Source organism: Anas acuta, chromosome 28, assembly GCF_963932015.1.
Source record: "Anas acuta chromosome 28, bAnaAcu1.1, whole genome shotgun sequence".
Taxonomy (NCBI): Eukaryota; Metazoa; Chordata; class Aves; order Anseriformes; family Anatidae; genus Anas; species Anas acuta.
In genome coordinates, this window is record NC_089006.1 from 1,007,062 (window position 1) to 1,029,559 (window position 22,498).

The window sequence follows — 22,498 nt, forward strand, 5'->3', positions numbered from 1 at the left end:
CGGGGGGGGCGAGCAGCAGGCTGGCAGGCGACTGGGTTGGAGAGGACATCTGGAGCAGCTGCTGGAGAAGCTTCCCGGGGGCTGCAGGAGCACAGGGACAACCGGAGAGGGCAGGGAACGTGCTCCGTGGCACCAGGAGATGCCGAGGAGACTGGGGAGCTGACGCACAGCCAGGCTTCGGCAGCCAAGGAAGGAGCCTCCAGGAGGGACTTGAGTTTCTCTGAAAGCTGGAAGCCCCTCAAAGCTGCTGAAATTGAAGTTGAAGGACAAATTCACGCCGCAAGGACACCGTGGAAGGAGGTAAATTTGTTTCAGATCCTTCTGTTTTATTTTCTTTCCCCACTGGTCTGAGCTTCCCCTGTTTCAGGAGATATTTTGTTCTCATTTGTATGCTGGCACTATATATATATATATATATTTGGAAGTTAAAAGTCCTTTTACCAGGCCGGTTGTAAGGAAACCATCCAGGCAACTCTGCCCTGATGTGCACATCAGGAGCAGGGAGGACACAAACCAAACAAAGCTATCATGCAGAAGGGAATGAATTCCTGACATTACTGCTTGCTGCAGTGTCATCCCAAGAAGGTTTCTGTATTTGCAACCTGCTGTGCAGAGGAAGATGGGCTCGAGCAACTCTCTGAAAGTAAGTGTTGGTAGAAGTTTTAGGAGCAAACCAGAACATTGCCAAGGGCAAATGCAGTCACCCAAGGGTGCCGAAGGAGCGCAGAGGTGAAGGTGTTCAGCTGCTAAGGGGTTTGTGCTTTATTGCCTAACCCAGCCTTAGAGGGATGGAGGGTGACAAATAGGGTGTCAATGGCTACAAGGAGTCCTGGACTGATTTAAGAACCAGAGTTAGTGTTCAAACAGCCTCAAATGGTTGGAAACAATGATGTAGAATAATTTTATTAGCTGCTTGGATGAATACAGCATGCTGGGGAAGAGTTTGATTTGGTTCTTATAGAGGGAAATCAAAGCTTGGAGGTGTATCCAGGCTCTCTGAAGGTGTAAGTGAGCTGGTGGGCCAGGGTGATGCAGTTAAAACATCTGTACGTGGAGGTTCGTGTGTTTTGAGCAAGTTTCCACACCAGTGACCTACAAAGAAACTAACTTTTCTAGGGGTGAAGAGGCAGGCCCACAGATTAATAAGTGTTTACAAGAGCAAAGAGTCCATTTTCAGAGTGGTGGCGGGTGCCAGTGGAAGCCTACAGAGGTCTGTGCTGGTATTCAGGCTGATCAGCGCATTCAGAAAGGATCCAGAAAAGACTGTGAATAGTAAGCTGGCAAAATCATAGGGAAAAATGATTCAGGAGAGCCAAATCTAGGGCTGAATGCAAGAAATTGAAGAGGGTCCCATGATACTCGTGCACAAAATGGCAGATTACATTCAATTCAAATAGATGCAAAGCAGAATTCAGAGGAAACAGAGCGGTGTGTACAGGGTGTTGATAGTATCTGTTGCAGCTGGCAATAGAGCCGACTGGAGGAGGTACCGAAATTCTGGCAAGGAGGCCGAGGCTGGCTTCTCTCTAAAGAACAGCTCATGGGGTAGAGCCCAGCTTGGGATGGGGTGAATTGAAGGGAGTGTGGCAGACAGCTGTGATAAAGGGGGAGAGAGGATTATTTTATTTTTTTTTGCCGTTTCCCACTGCCTGAGAAGTGGGTGCATCAATGGATGCGATCCATTCATATCGCTTTCCGAATCCGTCTTCATGCAGAAGGCGGAACGTGTTCAGAATGGGATCAGCTGGGTTCGTGGCAAAAATCAGGGTCGAGAAAGATTGATCCAGGATGCTCAGTGAGTCAGAACGGCCAGGTGTGTCCTGTCCATGGACGAGGGACCTGCATGAATTCAGCTACGTGAAGTCAGTGGTGTGAATTCAGGCACAGACATTTGATAACTAGGGAGAACGTGAGCAGATAGAGCTAAACCGGAGCACTCCACGGGCTTCCACTGGAGCCTTGGGTGACAGCAGAGAAAAGGAAGCTCCTGGAGACACCAAGGTACATTCAGGAGTGAAGGGATGCCTTCAGTGCAGCTAACTGGGACTTCTGTGCCTGCAGCTCCTCGAGTGTGAGAGCAGGAACCCCTTCGGCAGTGCCTGAGCTCATGCCCGTGGGCTAGTGACAAAGGGGTAGGTAACGGGAACATGACATGTTTTTCCTGACTGACTGAGTCCGTGACACAAGACAAACGTCAAGCCACTGAGCAGGCAAATCTGTATCTCGGTTTTGCTTTCCTGTGAAATGAGATGGTTTCTTTACATGCCAGCTCTGCTTGTTGTAACATCTTCTGCATGGTTAAAGCTGCCACATCCCCAGCAGCGTGGTTGTGCCGGGCCCTCAGCAATTTTACCAGAAAATAAGACAACGGAGCTGTCTGGGGACAAATGTTGTCAGATTTCTCCACTTCTGCGGGTCTAAATGACAAACTGCCCTGATCCTGGTGGTGCTGGTGGCCGGGCTGCTGTCTCGCCAGAGGACAGCATTGTCCCAGCTGAGCTGCAGAGATACGGCACGATGCTGAAGCACGCTGCGGTGCTGGATGCAGAGCTCTGCCCTGTGGCTGAGCTGTTGACCTAAGGCTGTTCCCTGCCCAAATCTTATGCTGGAGCTCTGGGAGGAGCAGATTGTAGCAGATTACAGATTGCTAGCTGCCACTTCTGCTCCGTGGAAAATAAGTTTTGCCCTGCAAACCCCGGTGGTATCTCTTGGTCAGATTACAGACTTAACTGTTGGAAATAAATGTATTAATGCTGTGCTTTTAAAGCTTCTGTAGGGCTTTTGAGTTCCTTTGCTGCGCTGCCTGGTTGCAGTGTTAGCCTCAGTCACGTAGCCCAGAAGAAAGCTATCCAGAGGATTAAAATTGAGGTATATTCTAGATTTCCAAGAGCCTTGGGAAGTAGAAGAATGGATTGGCACATCCTAAATGAAGACATGAACACAAACGGGCACACTGAAAGCCTGGACAAAACAGACAATCCCTGGGGCACCGTAGGGTGAGTAATGTTGTATGAAGGAGAGCTGCAACCCAAAGGAGGAGGGGAAACTAACCAGTAAAAACCAGAGAAACCTCGTGGAAAGGATGGCTGGACCCAGCTGGGGCTATGGTAGTGCTGGGTACCTGTTCTGGGTATCTGTCACTGAGCTCCTGGCCCAAATGGAGAGCTGAAAGAATCTGAGGAACAGGCAAAGAAGAAAAGAGTAGATTTTTCTCAAATATATCAGAAACAAAGAGTGTGCCAAGGAGTTGACGGAGCCAGAACATGATCAGAGTATAAAAGGAGCAATTAGAAGAGACGATCCCATTGCAGAGAAACTGAAGCAATTATTTGCATTATTGTTGATTGTAGAAGAAAACATGGAGATTCCCATGCTGTAATTAACCTTCGTGGAGGCTCATCAGAGGATATGTCCAAAACTGAAAAGCCTGGAGCAGAGATTATGGATCCAATTGACAAAATGGACAATGATAAACCATCCGGGCTGGGCTGTCTCGCTTCAGACTTCTTAAGAAAGCCAAGAATGGGACTGCTGAATTAGAAATGGCAGGCTGGACGAGCTCTCTCAAACATGGCTTTGCATATAAAGGCCGAAATATTGCACATTTGCAAATGCATTCCGAAAAAGATCTGGAGAAGTATTTGTTGGCATTAGTTTGCTCTGCACTACCAAAGAATGGCGTTTGCAGGCAAATGGGTGCACATGAATCACTGGGGAAGAGGCAGCAGAGTTCTCTGAAGGGCCAGACAAGAACAATTTCTTTAATAGACTCTATTGGGATTCCCAAAGTGCCTTAGATAATGTCCTTCACCAAAGGGCTGTGAGGAAAATAAACAGCCATAGACTAAGGAAAAAAATGCAGGAAAGTAGAAGTGATTGGTGGGAAGGTCAGAACTGAGGTGGGAGCAAAGAGGCAGTTTTCCTGCGTGGCCAGTGCCGGAGTCCTGCAGAGACCTTGGGTGCCGGGAGAAGCTGAACAAGTTGATGCAGGAAAGGTGAATTAGGGGCTGCAAATATTCGTACAGCTGGCTCAGGGTGATGGAAAGGTATCAGGAAAAGCGTGATACCTGCCTGCCTCATCCTCACTGATCCTGTGACCGCAGCTGGAAGGAGACTGGTAAGTCAGCGAGAGCCCAGCTCTGCAGCTGCAGCTGCTCCCACCTTGGTTTTATGCCCTAATTATCAATGAGTACAAGTGTTGGAGGGCACAGCCATTGCCACAGGGCTATTTTCTCACTAATCGTATGGAGGAAAAGCAGCAGGTCACTAAAAAAGAAGCTGGCAGCAACTGCTCAGTTCTGGGAGTCACCTGGGCTGGGTGGTGAGGTGGGCTTGCTGAGCAGGGTGCATCGATTTTAATATGACTAATTGCAAAATGACATCCAGCAAACCAGCCTTCATATTTCCCTAACAGGGAGCCAGTGTTTGGAAGAAGACACAAAAGAAAGATCCCGAAGGATAGACGACAAATATGAGTTTGAGATGGATGCTGCGTTTGAGATGGATGCTGTGTCCAGCTACTGTGCTCCTACCTTTAAAAAGTCTTTTTGGAAAGGACAGAGAAAACAGCCACAAGTGAAATTCAGAGGCTAGGAAGTCTGCTTTTGAGAGAAAGCTCCAAGAGCTCGACGTGCTTTAAAGAGGGACCAAAAAATGATCTGATTTTCATCTGCAGTTCACTGCAAGGGCAGAAGATTTCTGACAGTGGAAGGCTGAATAATCCCAGCTAGAGACTGAGGAAGGTCAAGTGGCTGAAGCGAAGCCTAGATTCAAACAAGAAAGAGGGGGCAAGATTTGAGCAGTGCAGAGGATTAACCGTTGGGATGCTGTGCAGGATCCTCAGCCATTTGGGACTTGGGCCTCCTGGGCTCTGGTATTGAGGAGCACATCGGTGACTCTTGCTGGTGGTCCCAGATTGTACCCTGCTGTCATCTCAGCCCTGGCCGTCAGGAATTGCTCCTGAAGAGGACGAATTGCCAAGCTGTCTGCAGAGAAGACATTTCTTGGAGCAGAGACTCTCCTCTCTTCCCTTCATCTCGCATTTTGCCAAAATTCTGCTCTGGCCACAGATAACGTGTGTGAAATTCAAGCGCAAAGATGTTTTTTTGAGAAATGTAGGCTGTGAAATCAGGCTTATAAGTGAGCGCAAACTACACCCTTAACTGTGGAGTCCTTAGCCCGGCTTAGAAGGCTGCTAATCCCCATCTGCCATAGAGGTAAATGACCTGGGGAGGCGTGGGGTGTTCCCATTACAGCCGGGTTTTGTGCCTCCGTGTGTGGCAGTGCTGAAGTAATTTGCTTCTCCTGTAATTAATTACTCGCTCTTGTGTCTACTCCGTATGTCCTTCGTCTGAAAAATCCCCCTCGTCCTAAGCACCCCGGGGCTTACTGGAAATAGCTGGGATCACCTGGAACCCTCTGCTCTCTGTATCTCACGTTAAAGAGAAGTGGGGAGAAGCAGCTGAAATGAGCAAGGGGCTGAAGCAGCTGCCTTAGGAGACGGAAGAAGGGGGAGAAGGTGGTAAGAGGGGGGAACGTGGCTGAGGTTTACAACACCATGGAGGTGGTGAATACAACGAAGGCAGAGCCGTCATTCACCAAATCCCACAGCACTGGAACTACGTGCACTTGATGAATCCGGGAGGAGAGCCGTTTGAGGCAGATAAAAGGAAGTTCAGCTTTCCACAGCGGGAAGCGAAAGTGAGGAACTTGCTGCTGGAGGAGGCAAAGGAAAGGCGGTAACAGCAGGGTCAAAAAGGGATCAGAAAACTTCAGAGGCAACAGGTCCGTCAGCAGAGACCGAAGGCAGCAGGCGGGGATTTCTCCTCTCACATTCCTGGCACAACGAGCGTGGATGCTGGGGGAGAAGAAGGAGGATGCCCATGGAGAGGCCAGGCTCCTCTTCTGCCAGAGACAGAGCCCCAGGCGAGGTGAGCATCTCGGGTACAGGCAGGGCAGCTCCCAAGGCTGGAGCTGTGAGAGCCGCAGGGGCCAGCACGGTTTCTGTCACGGCACCGTTCAGCAGCTCTCACAGCGGAATAGCGAGATTTATTTGCCATGCTGTGCTTTTAGCAAAACACACTGACCCCTAGATGAGGACAAACGTTGCTTTCTCATCGGAGCAGACACAGTTGGAAAGCTAGAACCAAAATATTTATCAGTGACTAAAACTTTGGATTCTTGCTTTCTGAGAGTTGGTCTCCAAACTACCTTTTTTGGATGTTGATCTTCTGTGGGAAAATAAAATCATCTGGGAGAGCGGCAGCGCGTTTCAGCGCCGTGTTTCGGCGTGAGCCGCTCTGCGCTGGGGGGAAAACTGAACCCGCGCTGCCCTGAGCAACATCCTCGCTCCGGTCTTGTGGGACCTCACAGCACTGATGGGGATTTGGCCCTTCTCCAGAGCTGAAATCAGCCGTGTAGGCAGCAAGTGTGCGTGCGTGTGCATTTGAGTGGGATGTTCTCCGACTCCCACGGTTGGCTTTTCTCTCTGGATGAATACGTGCTGCAGAATTTTCGCTCGAGCGGGTTTGCCAGGCACGTCCCCAGATGGCAGACCGTTACCTGCAGCCTTACCCTGGGTGTGCCACAGGAGCCAGCACCGCCGGAGAAGCCTTTTTAGTGAGGCTCAGTGTTTGAGATGGCTGCTCCGCTGTGCTCGCAGCAGCTCGCCGCTGCTGAGCTAATGGCCTCGTCTGGGATTTTGCTGGAATAACCCATCACTCCTCCGTGGGCATCGCCAGGCTGAGAGCAAAGAGAAAGGGTACAGAGAGGAGGAAGTACATCAGGAATAGCAGCTACTTTGTAGATTTCGCTGCTTTTTGATGTCTCCCTGGAAGCAGGAGTGCCTGCTCCTCCCCGCCTCTCCTTCCTCTGCTGCAGACCTGCTGTGCTCATAAGCCAGCACAACTGGGCTCGTGGTCGCAAGGTGACGTGTTCAGGGAAATGACTCCAGCTGCAGAACCACTGCCTTTTTGCCATTAGGTTTCCAGCTGTGCCAGTTCCCCAGAGGGGGATGATGTCTCTGTGGCCTCTCCATTGCTGCTCATGGGGCAGCGCAGGGCCGGAGGGGTGCAGGACCAACTCCTCCACTCACAGCACTGGATTTCTGCCTCCGATATTTGCCCAGCTCGAGCACCAGCCCCGAGAGCATTTGCTCACTCTCTGTCTTTGTCCATATCACCGCTGCTTTCCGCATCCATCCTGGGAAGGATGCTCTCCAAAGCACGTGGAGCAAATCGCCCTCTGCAGCTTGCCACCACCCAGCGAGGGCTGCAGGGGCTGGGGAGAGGAGAGGCTCTGCTGGCTCCTGCTCTGACACTGCCGAGTGCAAGAGCTTTTATTCTGTGTCTGCGTGGCCGATGGCAGCAGGTCCGGCCACCGTTAATCCCGCTGTTATCACTACTTGAACTACGTGTAACTCGCATCGCAAATCGCAGCTCTTGTATCTGCGTTCGGCGTTGAACTGCAAAAATCAGGCATTGTATAACCACACAGGGCAGCGTGCGTGTGTGCGCACGCATGTGTGAGTGCGCCTGGGCCCTCTGCGAAAACCCGAGGTGGAAATTTGATGTAGGAACCTGTCACGGGAACGTGCCCTCTGTGTGGGAGGGAGCGTGTTTGATTGCCTGCCTAGAGCGGCTGCATGGGCAGCCTTTGTTTCGGGAGTTATGTAAGGAGATTTGGAGTGCTGCTTAAGTGCTTGGCTGACTGGTTTGTCCTAGCAGAAGTGCCTGCGCTTTCTCCCGTTGCGCGAGCTCTCCGGAGACGCCTGGGAGCTCAGGATGCAGAGCTGGAGCGTGGGGGCCTGCTGCTGCCTCTGATGATGGGGAGAAGACCGGGTTCCCATCTGCGCATCGATTGCGTCCTAGCCCTGTGCCGGGAGCTCCTGGAGATGGACCCTTCTGCTCGACATCAGGTGCCTGTAGGAAAATCCGGGTGGGAAGGGACCTTGGGATGTCATCCAGCCTGTGGCTGCACCACGTGCACCAGGATGCTTCCGTCACTGCTCGTGCCTTTTCTCCAGACCCATCCCTGGAGCTCCCGAAGCTGAGCGCCCCTCCTCCCCAAACAATACCCGGTAACTACTTTTCTCTCCTAAACTCTCATCCCCACACTGTCCGAAATCTAGCCAGTGCTTCTGAGCACATCAAGGACAAAGGCAGAGTTATGAATCCGCTCTAGCACAGAGATAAGACTCAGTATAATTAGAAACTTTTTATGTGAAGAAATGAATCAAAGCTCCTTCTACTCCTGGGACATTTTAACTCTTCACAGCTTTTATTATTAGGTGCAAAACCATTTGTTTTTTTTCTCAGTTTCAGGCTAGAAAAACCTGAAGTAAGAAAGAAGTCCACGCTGAACTGACCCTGCAGAGCTGCTTGACCCCATGGACAAACAAGTGCCAACAGAGCATGGGAGACGTCTGGGGACACCTCGGGGCTGTCACACAGAGCACTGGAAAACGGCTTTAAGGCTGGAAAGCCAACATGTCATTGAGCCTTGTGAGTGGGCAGGGGAAAGGGGACTGCTGGGTGTGACAGGAGCACGACCTGTGCCATAAGCAGAGAGGTGTGTGATTGCTGTGGGATGTGGCACGGAGCAGGAAGACAGAAAATGGTGCCCACGGTGCCACTTCTCTGCTCAGTCCAGTGCAAAGCCCAAATCTTCAGCTGTCTGCAACTAGAGTTAAGTTGTTCTAATTAAACTTTTCTAGGTAGGAAAAAAAATATGAAAAGAAGTGAAGAATGAAAAGATTTAGCTGTACCAAGAAAGGAAATTTGGGTTCAAACTTGTGCATTTACTGTTTTTTAATCCCGGTGAGCAGCTACAGCTCTTCCCCAGTCTGGGCCCAAAGAGGGAACCTCGGATTTCGTTAGTTCCCCACTAAATATTCCCATTGTCTTTATTGTAGATGGCCAGGGGGGTTGCCTTGACCAGACAGCCTCAGGTCTCGTTTGGGCCCCAAGTGGTTTTAGCTGCGTTTAGCTGCTGCCTGCTGGTCAGTGCCCATTGCGTGACCTGAGCTTGAGCTCTCTGAACGAAACATGCTAAAGGGTTGATGAAGCCAGGCGTCTCTGTGTAGCAAACAACAGCCCTTTCTGTTAACCGAAGCTGGAGGAGGCTACTGGGCAACTTCCAAACTTCAGCTGGGAACCAGCAAGAAGGCAGTGTTACCAAAACACGCGGAAACGAAGCCAAGCATGTGCAAGACTGAGGAGGAAGAATTCACTGCTGGGAATGGCAGACTCCCTTTGGCAGTGACTTCAGGGTGCCGATGACTTGCTGTCACCCCGTGGTGCTCGAGGAAGACCTGAGCTCTCCAGTGTGAAGCTACCAAGGACAAATTGTGCCTGCCCAGCCGAGCGATTTGCCTCCTGTGAGGAGATGACAGATGAGAGCAGGGGATATCGCATACCTGGGCTTCAGCAAGGCTTTGACATGGCCTCGATTTGTAAAATACAGATGGGATAAATGTCCAGAGGAGACCCATGAAGATGGTTGTGGGCTTAAGCATATGGGAAATGGGGAGAGGCGTGGGGGGGGATCTAATTGCCGTCTCCTGCTACTTCATGGATACTCAGAGAGAGGAAGCCAAATTTGGTGCACACTGGAAATGTGGCAGACAATGGACACAGTTAGGAACAAGAGAATTTCTGCTTGGTCTGAAGGAAAAAATCTTCCCCGTTGGGGGGGTGAAATACTGGGAACGAGGCCAAAGAGGCGGTGGGATCTCCATCTTCAGAGGTATTCAAAAGCACAAGGCTCTGAGTGATGTAATTCAGCTCTGCTCTGATCCGTGGTTGAACGAGAGACCTCTGGGGTCCATCCCAACCAAAACATTTCTGTGATTATCGTATCAGTGCACTTCGGCGGAAGAGGACAGTAGGATGTGATACATCCCTCTTCTTTCTGAAAGCTGAGATATTGGATAAGAACCTTCCCCTGTTATGAGCACGCTGAGAGGGTTAAGACAAGAACTGAGATCTTACGGGGTACCAGAAATGAGATAACTTATCTTTGCTGGTGGCAAGCAAACTGTACTATTCACGCTCTAATTTCCTGGACAAGTTGTTTTTCTTTTGGGAACACCTGCTGCATTCAGAGCACCGTGCAACGAGGGAAGGGGGTCTGGGCTTGGCAGGACCACAGCTGCATTGGCAATGTGAGCGCTGAATTAAGTCTGGTGCTGCTGGATGCCACAGGACTGCCTTCGGAGGGACATGTCGAAGAGCAGGTTGCAGGAGGAGAATACATCTCGTGTCAGAGGGCACCACGAGAATCTGCAACCTCTGTGATATTTCTGAGGCTTACTTCCCCGGGTGATGAGAGCAATAGATAAGCGCAAGAGGAAGTAAAAGATTCCCTATTCAGAAGAGGGTTTGATGCGTAGTAAACAAGCCCTGAGGCTGTACACTGAATGACGAAGATATAAACCACACTGAGTGGTGCAGAAACGCGGCACAAAACAATGTAATGTGTAGCTGTCCAGAGAAGACTGGTTAATCTGCCTGGAAATAAAGACGTGGAGCACAGACAGTGCACCGCGGCGGTGTGAAATCGGTGAGCTCTGCAGGTGCTGAGCTCCTTGCAGGAGCAAATGCAGCTGGATGAGAGGCAGGATGGGCTGATGGCACTCGGAGCAGGCTGGATGTGAGCTCCTGGCTCAGAGAAGGGCTCGGGAGCTGGGAAGGATCGGGGTCAGGAGGGTACCCAGACGTGTCGCCAGCTGAGGAGCTGTTTGGAGAACACTGCCTCTCCTTGGAAAATGCAAATCGCCCTCACTGTGCCTGCGTCCTGTCAGGTTGGATAAAGATGCTTCAGGTTCAGCCAAGGCCACTGTGCGAGGTGCTCTCTGCATCTCCTCCACCCTCCCCACCACCCTTCTGTATCGGGGTAAACATTAGGGAACATTAGACCCAGAACAGCCCCCCTGAGGTTCCTTTTTAGCCTGGTAAGACCTGTTAGTACACCTGAGCAGATTTACACTAATTATCCGTTCATCTTTCCTACTTGTCCCATATCAGCCCTCCCAGCACAGCTGGATTCATCCTGGGACGACGGGACTGCGTGGCACGATTCCGCCGGTACCCTGAGGTTTGTATCAGCAGACTGTCCAGGCACAGGTTATTGTTTGTATCAGCTAAATTACGCCGTGACCCAGGCCTGCTTCCTGCTGCACTGCCCAGCAGTCCTGCCTATTTACCATTTAGCTCTGAAATTGCAATAACAAGATTACTTGATAGAAAGCAAAGCTCCACCAGCTTTTCCGCTCCGGCTCTCCTCCTCCCGTTCTGCACAGAGGCCTCTCTCCCAGGAGGAGTCAGCAGTGGATTTGCTGCTAGAAATTGCTCTCGCTCTGGCTTTGCCTATATCCTTCAAAGAGAATCACGGCTAGGAAGGAAGAGCTGTTAGTTTAATCAGACTGTTTATCCCTTCAAAGTGAGCAGTTCACTTGGAATAAGTAGGAGAGCTCAGTGGGCTCAGCTGAGCACCAGCTTATCCCACCAATTTGCGCTCCCACAACCGGCTTCTCCCTTCCCCTGAAGGTGCAGAGGGAGCGGGGGGAGAGGTGTGCTTGGCCCCGGGGTTCTGAGCAGGGATTCAGCTGCTGGTGGTGCAAAACGATGCGGTTACGGAGGAGCCTGGAGCTGAAGGTGCCTGGAAGCTGTGAGAGCATTTGGGAGAAATGTTTTAATAGGCTGTGCGAGGCAAGGAGCATCCACGGGACTGACAGCGAGTGGATTTTATGCATCAGGGCTCCTGGGTTGTGGCAGGGAGGGAGCTGGCAGCTGTACCACGGAGCAGCGGTGAGGCCAGCGAGGTCTGGTGCCTCTGGTCTGAAAGGCTGGTGCTGGAGAAGGGCGGCTCCACCAGGCACGAGGGCAGGGTAAACTTAGATTTGTTTTCCTACCAAGAGATTTCCTGTTCCTGTTCTGTAACGTGGTGGCATTGCTGATGGAGCTAGGAGACTTTTAAAAAAAATCTCCACTCTGGTTAATTCCCGGCCTGAGAAACAAATCCTCAAATCAGGCAGGATGACGGGACACAGTGTTTTTGCCCAATTTGGGGCCAAGTACAGAGGAGGCAAAATTGAATTTATTTATTTTTGCAAATGCAGTGCCTTCACATGCGGATGCAGTCTTCTGTTTGAACTCTGCACTGCGGGGCTTCCTTTTGCCCATAAAACAATTTGGGGAGGGGGCTAAGGGGAAAGAAGGGGCATCAAGGCAACCACAGGGTGCGAGTGTGGGCACCTCCAGCTCCATAAGCAACAGCAGTGCTTCATTGTACACAGATGGATTCCTGGTCACCCCATCCCCAATTCCCATGTGGATCTGAGCCAAAAAATGTTTGGTGGTGATTTGGCTGCGGCTGGGTCGACCCCAGGTTTTGGGAACAGGAAAAGGGACTGGCTTCCCAGCCCCGTGTGCTGCTGGGGGGTGCAGAGAGGAGCTGGTTAGAGCAGATGTGTAATAAAACCTGTATTTTTGTGAGCTGCTCTTCGATCCATACCTACGGAGTGGGGCACAGCTTTCTCTGGATGCAACCTAAAACACAGCTAAACTGGGATTTTAACTCTTAACCTGCCTCCAGTTACACCGGGCCAGTGAGCGAGGTGATTCGGTTGCAAGAGAGCAGATGGCGAGAGCAGCTAGGGACACATCCAGACAAGAGCTGCCACATGGCAGGGGAGGAAAACGTGGCCATCTGATAGCCGAGGGGAGGGCTGGGGAGGGCAGGGGGACCTCAGGGGAGGCACTCGGTCGGGCTGTCTTCCTCACCTTGTGCCGAAGGCTCCCCACGTGCCCTGCGGTGATGGAGTCAAGGCGCTGCCGTTAAATTGCTGATGCTGGCGCTTGCACAGGATCCTGTATATTAACTGCACCGTTGTTTTGTTGCAGACATGTGTGAAAAATTACCCTGCTGCTGCTACACTAATCGCAGCATGCAGCACGTATACTTGAAAACACAGTATGCAAAGTCTGACCCTGCCAGGTAAGGATATGCTACAGTTCTCTCCTGCTTGCTTATAACTATTTAGTACCCGCATAGCAGCAGGCTCAGCGGACCCCGTTTATATGCTGGGACTTTATTGTGTTAGGTAGTGCACAAAGAAACCGAAATGGTCCTTTCCCCAAAAGCTGCTCGGAGGCCGAGCATGGGACTGGGGCTCTGGGCACCCGCAGTCCGTAACATCTTCCTCTCCGTGTCTCTTTAGATTTCACGCAATTTGCACTCCACAGATCATTAACACAAATGTGTTGATCAAATCTCTGTGACTAACTGGAAATTGAGATTTTATTCCTCCCTTCCCTCCAGTAAGAGGTAATAGACCCCATGCCCAAAGCTTATTAGGGATCCAGATTGCACCTGTATAACCCTTGGGGAGTTCCTAGTGTGAAGTATGTGTTTTGTTGATGAACTTCATCTGATTTATAAACCTGCTATTCACAAATTAACTCTCTGGCACAGGCACTTAGACTGACCTGAGAAAACCAGCACTGACAAATACCTCTCAAGCCCGTTATATTCTCACTAAATCTACTGCTCTCTGCGTCGGGCAAGAGCTCCGTGTTAGGAAACATATCAGTGGCAAAATTAAAAGGGATAACAGCTTAATTGCTTACTGTATGAGATTAAAAGTACAGCAGCGACTGAAAACAGTGTGAGGTCTGAGCTGCCAGCCACGCTGGAGGCCAGGCATTTCGCCCAGTTCTTGGTGCCACCACCTTCCCTGCTCACTGTTTTTGGAGGAATTACTGCAGAAAGGGGGCATCTCCCCCGGGATGGTGGGTGCTGGGTGCAGCCCCCGTTTTGGGGTTAGACTCTGGAATTGGAGAGCTTTGCCTGTGGCTGTTGGATTTGTCACTTACCTGCCAGCAACCAGAAGGTTTTGCAGAGTGCAGCAGGAGCCTGGGCAGGGGATGGTGGTGCAGTCTGGCACCTGCCCTTGCGAGCAGTGGTGCCCTTGTGTTTTCTTTGCTGTGCCTGGGCTTGTTGAGGAGCCACGACAGGGTTCCACCTGGCGATGTGACATCCCTACGTCGATGTCTCTGTGTGTTACCCGCTGCCTGCAGTTGCAGGATCCTGGAGCATCATCTGGCGATGCTCCCTGGCACCTCGGCTTTCTGGAGAATAAATTTCCACAGCTGCCTGTAACTGCAGTGCTGGGCGTGCCTGGAGGAGCTTCTTTCTGCCTGAGCTGACCAATTCCTCCCCGAGGCCATCTGGGAAGCAGGAAAAAAACACGGCTGCCTGGAGTCCCTTTGCCCTGCAAAGCCAGATTCCTTAGGAGCGTGCCAAATGCCCGGCAACGTGAAGCTGAGAAAATATGTGTGCAATATCCCAGAGCTTTGAATATCTGCCCGGGAAGCAGGATACCTGCGGGCCTTTCTGCCTACAGGAGATAGGAACATCGGCCTGGCACCGCCGCCTGCCATGTGCACGCACCCGCGGGTGGCCGTGCAGCCTGTCCAGTCCCTGCCCAGGCACGGATGTCACAGAATCACAGAGTCATTTCGGTTGGAAAAGACCTCTGAGATCATGAAGTCCAACCATTATCCTGTTGTTGCACTGCTGGACAACGTGCACACATCCGAGCTGACAGCTGGAGACAGAGGTGCGCCTCCAGGGCACCTCAAATGGCTCTGGATGGTTGCAGAAAAAACACCAACTTCACTCGAATCTCTCACCAGACCTTTTCACCTAGAGTGCCAGGGCTTAGTTTTGTTGCCTTAATACCAATCTCTCAGTACTACCTTAGATTCATCTGCATGTGAGTCTCCCACAGACCCCGTGTTTGACCTGTCAGCACTGCAGGGATGTGTGGGGCACCCCAAGGTGTCTGGAGCTGCACTATAGAAGCCAACATTTAGGCAACTGAGCTCCTCTGGCCCTGGTAGGAAGCTGTTCCCTTGTCGGTGTCTGAATTTGAGCAGAACCCCTCGATTTGCTCTCCCTGGCCTGCCTGGATGCAATCTCAGCTTCTAACTGGAGTCTGAGGTGACAGCTGAGATGCTGACGCTGGCACTGGATATATCCACGGTTAGGAGAGAAGAATCTGGTAGGTGTGATTCAGGATTGTGTCCGTTTCACTTGTTCAGATCTGTCCGACAGCCGTTTTTTTTGCAGGATGCTCTGGAGACCTCCTGGTGGTGGCACATTTTCAGTGCAGGTTGAGACCTGTAGGTCGTGATGCTCGCAGCCCGTTTCATAGGGGAGATGTTTGATTTTACCATTTGAGTTTCGTGATCATAATGTCATGAGGTACCAAATGAAATGCTCTTCACATTTAATTGTCATTAAATTATTAATTTACCTTTATCACCCAGATTTATCATTCCATCAAGAGAACAGGTTATGCTGATGAAGTTTGTTTTCGGGGAACTCCAATAGAACGGCCAGCTATTCCCTGTCCGACTGACAGGCTTGTAATTACCCCAGTCTTCTCATTTGCCTTTCCAAATATTGGCACAGAAATACCTTTCTTCCCATCTGCTGGACCTCCAGGCTCTGTTCTCACTTCCACCCCTAGATCTGCCTTGGTGATCTCTCACGAGCAGACCCAGAAGTCTGCACAGGTTTTTTCCTTGGGCCAGGGCAGGAATTCCCAGTTTTCTCCAGTGTTTCTCGCTGTAAGGGAGTCGTGTTTCTCCCCATCCCGAAAGCTGGGGAGCTGCCCCTGGATTTGTTCTTCCTTAATGTGAAGCAAGATGTGACCTCCTTACAGACAGCAATGTTTGAAGGGAAATCTGGGGCACTAGGTCACCCAAAAGGGAACTTGCAATAATTATGTGACATCTTTTGTGGTGGAGAAAAGGGGTCTTTGGCCTCACGGTGATCTAATGACAGGTAGGAAATTTTCCAGCCCTCCTTCCAGGCAGAACACAGTGTCCATCTGTGCTGATGATGCTCCCCAGTTGGTCCACATCAGCACACATCAGGCTTTCTGGCAAGCCTGCCTCAGTTTCTCTCGGGTGCTGAGCGTGGCCACTCCTAATGCAGTGGTTTGTCCAACTCCTGGGCCATTTTTTGTTCCTGTCTTGGGAAGCAAGAAACCAGGAATCCAGGCATCCAGCTGACAGCCTCAGGCCCTCTTGGATCAATGATTTCATTAATTAAATCACGTCACTTCACCACACATATCCACAAATCGTGAGGCCACCTGAGCTAGTTCCCAATACTCTCGGTACCGCTGGTGAAGAGGACAAGGCACGTCTTAGAGGGCCTCTTTCATATTTTTTTTTTTACAGATATCTGCTCTGGCCTGAGAGCTGCCATGCCCTGGTCTCTGCTGACAGAGGTCCCTGGCACATGTCCCCATGGGAGGTGACACTGCTGGTGCCTCCGTGTGCTGCCAGAGGAATCCCAACTTCCCAACAGGTTTCTGTCGCCGTGGAATTAGAGCAGCACAAATGGTAAGTTTAACCAACTCATTGCCCTTTGGTGTACAGGAGTTAGAATAATTGGCTTTGGATCCTCTCGAAATCTCCACTGTCTCCCTGACAGAAGGGTCACAGCATTTAAAGGCTGTGCATGCAAGCATTAGGCAGCACTGGGGAATTTGAAACCACAAATACTTTCTCCTCAGGCAAACATGATAAATGTGTATTTACATAAAAATGGAATCAGGGAAAGCTAAGGAGTGTTAAATACCAACTCTGGAGGCTCTGATATGAAGGGAAGCACAGAGTATCAGGAACAGATGGATTTGAAAGCTTGCAGAAAGACTCATCAGAGCAGTTCCAGCTGCCTGAACTCGTATATAAGGCAAAAAGGAAAAGGTGGCCAGAAAACATCACCAGCCCTACCAACAGCTGTGGTGTTGGCAGGGATTTTACCTGACATGCTTCTTCAGTGTCCTAGAAGGTATTAACAGCTATTTGACTAACGGGGTCCAGGTGATAGTGGATATTTGGATTTACAGAAGTGTGGGAAAAGCCCTTCTGTAACAGCTCTGAAGGAAATTCAGCAGTCACGGTTTGAGGGGAAAGTCCTTGCAGGGAGTAATAACGTGTTAAAGGATAGGGAGCAAAGACTGGAATGAATATTTAGTTTTCACAGGGAAGGAGAATTAGGTGTGGAGTGGTGTGAAGATCTGTGCTGGAGCTGGCAGTCCTCGACATATTCACTAGAAAATGAGATAAATTGTGAGTGACAGCAGTTTTCAGTGGTGCAGTTTTATTTAGGATAAGCAAATCTAAACCTGCCTGGGAAGCCCTGCGCCAGCCCCAGCTTCCTTCCACTATGCCCTGGTGGTCGGCACCCCAAATTTAGCCTCACGGGGCAAAAAGCCACAGCAAGGAGATCCTTGTGGCTGCTCCTGGTTTGTTTTGAGTAAGTCCCAGGCTTTGCCAAAGGGCTTGTTTTCAAACTTTGCTGTTTGGTGCAGAGTGTTCCTGCTGCAGTAAAGACAGAGGCTACTGGTGTGCCCAGTTTGGGGCTGGAAGCTACCAAGGGGCTGCGTCCAGGGGCAGCATCCACAGCCTTGCACCTCTGGGAGATATAGGGTGAGAGAAGGGAGCTTGCGTCTCTGATGAGGCTGGATGGAGGAAAGCAAAAAAAGGCTCCTTTGCTTGATCGTATTCACTGCTTTTTCACTGCAGAATGGGAAAAATAGTCATCACCCACCTGACCTTTCTGACCACTCGAGGAAGTCACTGCAGGCTGTTGCTGAGCTGTTTGGGGCTGGAGAGTCCCACGCTGCCCTTCAGTGTGGCTTGGAGAGCTGGTCTCTGGCCACGAGGATTTGTTTGAAAGCCTGGCCATAAATACTTGCAATTCTCCCCCTCTAGGGCAGAGGCACTTTTTTTTTTTTTTTTTTTTCTTTTTCCCTGCAGCATTTCATATTTAATACACCTTAAAGGCTAACAAGCATGTCAGCACCTTAACGCTGCCATGTGTTCTAGGACCAAAAGTGATACATAGATAGCATGAATGATACTTGGACTGCATCCCAGTCCCCCATCCTCCACCTTTTTCCCTCTGTGTTTTAGGGAATTCATTCCCAGGATCTTAAATATGAAGGATTCCTCTTCTCTGTGGTATTGCAGGAGGCACAAGAAAGTCTTTGAAATATGTTGCAGATTTAATGCTTAGGAGGCATGCTTAATTTGGTCTCCCTAAGACATCCTTCATCAGATAAATGATGAAGGGCTGCAGCAAGAAGGGACACAAATGCTTGACCAAGAGTTTGAGAAAGCTAAAAAAACACCCAAGCCAGTAAATCTTCAGAACAGCAAAACAGACAAATTTGAGCAGAAAAGTCAAGAAACCAAACAAGAGGGTCCCGTTCAGTGACATATGAATTTGCCAAAACTGCAATAAATAGACAAGCAGAGCTGAAGTGTGAAGTGTGGAGGTGTACTCCCGCTTGTAATTATAGAGAAACAAACACACTTTGTCATCCTTGTGGGAGAAAGCATCCTTACGAAATGCCTGGCATCCACCTTGTAGCTGAGATTAATACGCTGGATATTTACACGTTAATGCAACGCATCTTTGCTCAGACCATCACAATGCCATTAAATGCATTAAATGCCAGTAAATGCATTCAAAGGATTATTCAAAGGAAAATCACTAGGAGTGAATAAAAAGATGCCCTGGAAAACAATACCCAGGGAAAATGGAGAATGTGAGAGGCAACGGGCTCAGCCTGCTTTGAGGGAAACTTGTGCTAGAGATAAGGAAAAAAATTCTTACCCACGGGGTAGGGGCCCAGGGAAGGATCATTCCTTACAGGTGTTTGTGGGACCCCAGTTTATAAGCTGATTTATACACTCTGGCACGATGCACCCCATATTTGCAGTAACACAGTATGGTTGCCTCCCATTTGGTGTGGTGCCCACCCCTGTCTATGTTATTTTAGAGCAGTTTGTTCCCTAATCTGTAAATCCTTACGTGGGCACAGGAGCTTGCACGTGCCCTTCCTAAATTGCAGCCTACTTTTTTTTTTTTTTTTTTCGCAGGCCGTTTCTCCCAATTTATCAAGCTTGTTTTGAATTCTAATCCTGGCTTTTAAGTTGATCCGCCTGCAGGTTTAATAAGAAATGTCTTTATGCCATCATGAAAGTCAGGTATGAAAACAGTGAATAATGGTAGGCCTAGGCCAGATTTCCACTTGATATATTTTCCTATTTTGAGCTAAACTATCTCCCAAGTAGATTTTCCAGCTGGTTTTGCACTTGATTTAGAGAAGCTTAACTTAGATGACTTTCTCCACTTCATTTATAGGAATGTCATACAAGATGGTGTCAAAAGCTTTATGAAAATCCCTGTATATGGCATCTTCCCTGTGACATCGAGAGGATTCTTGAAGACAACTGCTGAACGCTCTGGATCTGCGGGTTCAGGAGCCCTCCATGATCAACCCCGGCTAATCTAAAAAACAACCCGTCTAAGGACTTTCTAATCTGTTCCCTCTTTCCGTCATTTTGCTGAAGATTTCACACTTCTGTCGCTGGGGCTCGCGGGAGGAGCTCCCTTTTTAGTAAAGGCAGAAAAGCAAAAGGAGCGTCGTGCTTGTGCCTGTCACCTCCCAGCACCAGTTCTGCGTGGTGGAGCTCTGGACCACCTCTCACCTTCGCCCTCTGCTTGCTGACAGAGCAGCTCTCGGTGCCTCCCCATTCTCTGAGGCTTCATATCCTTTGGAGCCCGGACCCGCAGACTTTGTCCCCAATTCCTCGAGCTTTTAACCATCCATCCCGAGTAACCTGAAGTGTTTTTTTTCTTTTCACTTCTGCCCCATGTTTGAAACCAGTCAGTTTGTGGTTTTGAAAAGTTGATCTTTTAATTAATTTTGACCGCTTGTTCTTCATCAGAACAGTCTGCATTTGTTGCTGTTGTTTCTCTAAGTAGCCACAAGTTCTTTTTAGCAATCTGCATAGATTTGCCTTCCCTCTGCTCAACCTCACTGATTCTACCAGTTTATGAAGCAGCTGTTTTTGTCTTGTTATCCTTCCCTTTTGGCCAGAAGCAAATCTAGACAGCTTTAGCTTTTTTGTTTGTCTGTTTTACCTTTCGGGTAAGAACTGCTCTACCAATGCAGTCATAAAATTTGCCAAGCAATCAATGATTTACAGGATCCCTGTCAAGCAATTCTGAGTAGCTAAAATCCCTCGCTACCACCACGTACCATCTTTCAGATGATTTTGCAAACCACTCATTAAAATGGCTGTTCTGTTTTCTCTTCCTAGCTATATGCCTCTGCTCTAGCAGCACCCATTTTTCCTTCTTTAATTCTTATTCAGAGACTATTTCCTCCTGCACTCTTAGAGAATGTACCTATGCTCTTGATATCCTCCTTTTTTCTCCTTGTTCGCCCTTCCTGAACAAGCTATACAGTTGGATATTAATATTCCAGACATAAGTTATCCCAACAAGCCCCTGTTACGCCAATTAAATCAGAATTTTGCTTTGTGTGAAGAATTCAAGCTCCTCCTGTTTGTTCTGTTTCTAATGTTTGTGTATACAGATTTCTAAGACATTAAACACGTTGTCCACTATTGTCCTTGTCCTCCTATGAACTATAAATGGTTCAAAAGCCATCCTGAAATCAGTATGGTTTCCTGCTTGTCAAAAGGTTGTTTTAGAACATTACTTCTCTGGTGGTTAGAATCCTATTAATTTTCAGCCTATGTTCATGGCAAATTTATATTTATTTATTCTTGTGCCAATTTGTGCTTTGGATTAAATAGGTCTTCTCTCTCCATGGTGTTTACTTCCCTGCCGTATTTATAGCAGGCATTTCTGTGTCTCCTTAGCCTTCGCTTTGTTGCATTGAACAAACCAAGTTCTGTCGTTTCTAACTGATGGACTCCCGTTTTTGAGCCGAAATCCTCAGGGATCAGCTCCTAAGCACACAGCTGGTATTTCCTCCCTTCAATTACAGCGGAGTGATGTTACTCCAGACCTCAACATCAGGCAGTCCTTCTTGTGCAATAACCCTGCTCCCTTTTGTATCGATGATGCTTCAACTTCAGGCCAGCTACAAATTTGGTGGTAATTCCTGCTAGGATTGCTCAATGAAATGCTAACTCCTGGCTGGCTGCTCGTTACGTGGTCCATCGGCTACCGATAGAAATCAGCCTCAGCCTGGGGATGCCTCGGAGCAGGGAGTCCTTGGTTTGCCATTGTGCAGGTGAGCTCCAGGGGGATGGGATTGTGCTCGCTGCTCTCTCTTTTGCACGGCGAATGTCCAGTTTGTGGTGGAGAGGCGTGCTGCTGGAGCAAGCAGCACCGAGCACTGGGTGCAGGCAGTTCCTGAGACAGCAGCAATGAGGTGGCAAAAACAACGTGGTGATTCCAGGAAAGAATGCTTTTAAAGAAGGCAATTTGTGCTCAAACTGTAAAACTCGGCAGATGCTGAAGACGAGAAGTCTGGCTTGTCCAAACACAAGTGTTTACTGCTGTCATCTCCAGGCTGCTCCAACAACCGGGAGGAGTGTTAGAAATCAGCAGGCTGAAAACTGCATCGGAAACAAGGCCCTCGGATGGGGCTGCTCCAGGCTGGCCCCACACTGTGCCCACCACCACAGGCAGCTCCTGGGCTGGGGGGGGGGATGCATGGGCTGGGGTTCTGCGCTCCGGGAATGGGGCTGGAGCACCCAGAGGCACCTCGAGTGGCACCGGGTGCTCGTATTCAGGCATCACAGCCAGCCCCAAAGCTCTGACACCAGGCTGGGGAGGTGAATTCAGCTTGGGGTTAAGCTGCCCGTGTGTAGGTGTGCGGGGACAGGCATCTCCGTGGGTGCTGGATGTGATGTCTTGACTTTTTTACAGTCACCAGGGACAGCAAAGTGTTTCAGCTTGCTCTGGGCACCTCTTATTTGACAGGTGAATTGCTCTGGTTCAAATAAATGTGAAGGCAGAGCTGGCCAGAGCCTCGTGGTGATCTGTCTTGATCTGCTCTTACAGCCATCCTTCCAAAGAAACCAAGAGGCTTTTAAACTCAAACAAGGCAGGTTTTATTGTAATATGAACTAAAATGCTGAGCAGCGATAGCTTAAGGAGACAGATTGGATCAAATAGAAATAAAAAGGGTTGGCTTAACTCTCCCCTGCCTGCTTGCAGGAAAGAACCTTGCCTCCAGGCTGGTCTGGGGATGTCTGGGGATGGCTGTGATGGAAAAGAGGGAGCAGTGGCTGCTGTTGGAACTGATTTTGGCAAGGCTTTTCGGCTGCCTTTGCCAACCAGCATCCCTGGGAGCACCTAGAGGAGGCTCAGCCCTGCCTCGGGTCCCTCTCCGTGGCTGTTCTCAGATCTGGAGACCCTTTGTGAAGGCCACTTGGGCGTCCCACCTCCAAGCAGTGAGCCCCAGCCCTTCCTTTCCTCTGTGCTCCTCTCCCTCTCCATTTAGGTGCTGCTGCATCTCCCCACAGACCTCGGCGTTTCTCTCCAGGCCACCTCACCTATGGGTGCAGCTCCCCAAAACACCTCACCCTTGGTGAACTCGAGGTTTGGCGCTGCCACCCGGAGAGCCCAGCAGCACCCCTGGGTG

At 49.8% G+C, this 22,498-nt stretch overlaps 1 long non-coding RNA gene across 5 annotated transcripts; it reads left to right on the top strand.

Annotated features, from left to right (window-relative positions):
- On the top strand, nt 1-20,504 carry LOC137845660 (uncharacterized). 5 transcript variants are annotated; one of them, XR_011090249.1, is made up of 5 exons: nt 1-300; nt 11,025-11,094; nt 12,903-12,996; nt 16,254-16,418; nt 19,234-20,504. It is a non-coding gene; the product is annotated as an uncharacterized lncRNA (long non-coding RNA). The 5 variants fall into 5 exon arrangements; XR_011090251.1 differs by lacking the exon at nt 1-300 and adding an exon at nt 4,432-5,930; XR_011090247.1 differs by lacking the exon at nt 1-300 and adding an exon at nt 5,953-10,893.
- Nucleotides 20,505-22,498: the final 1,994 nt, after the last annotated feature.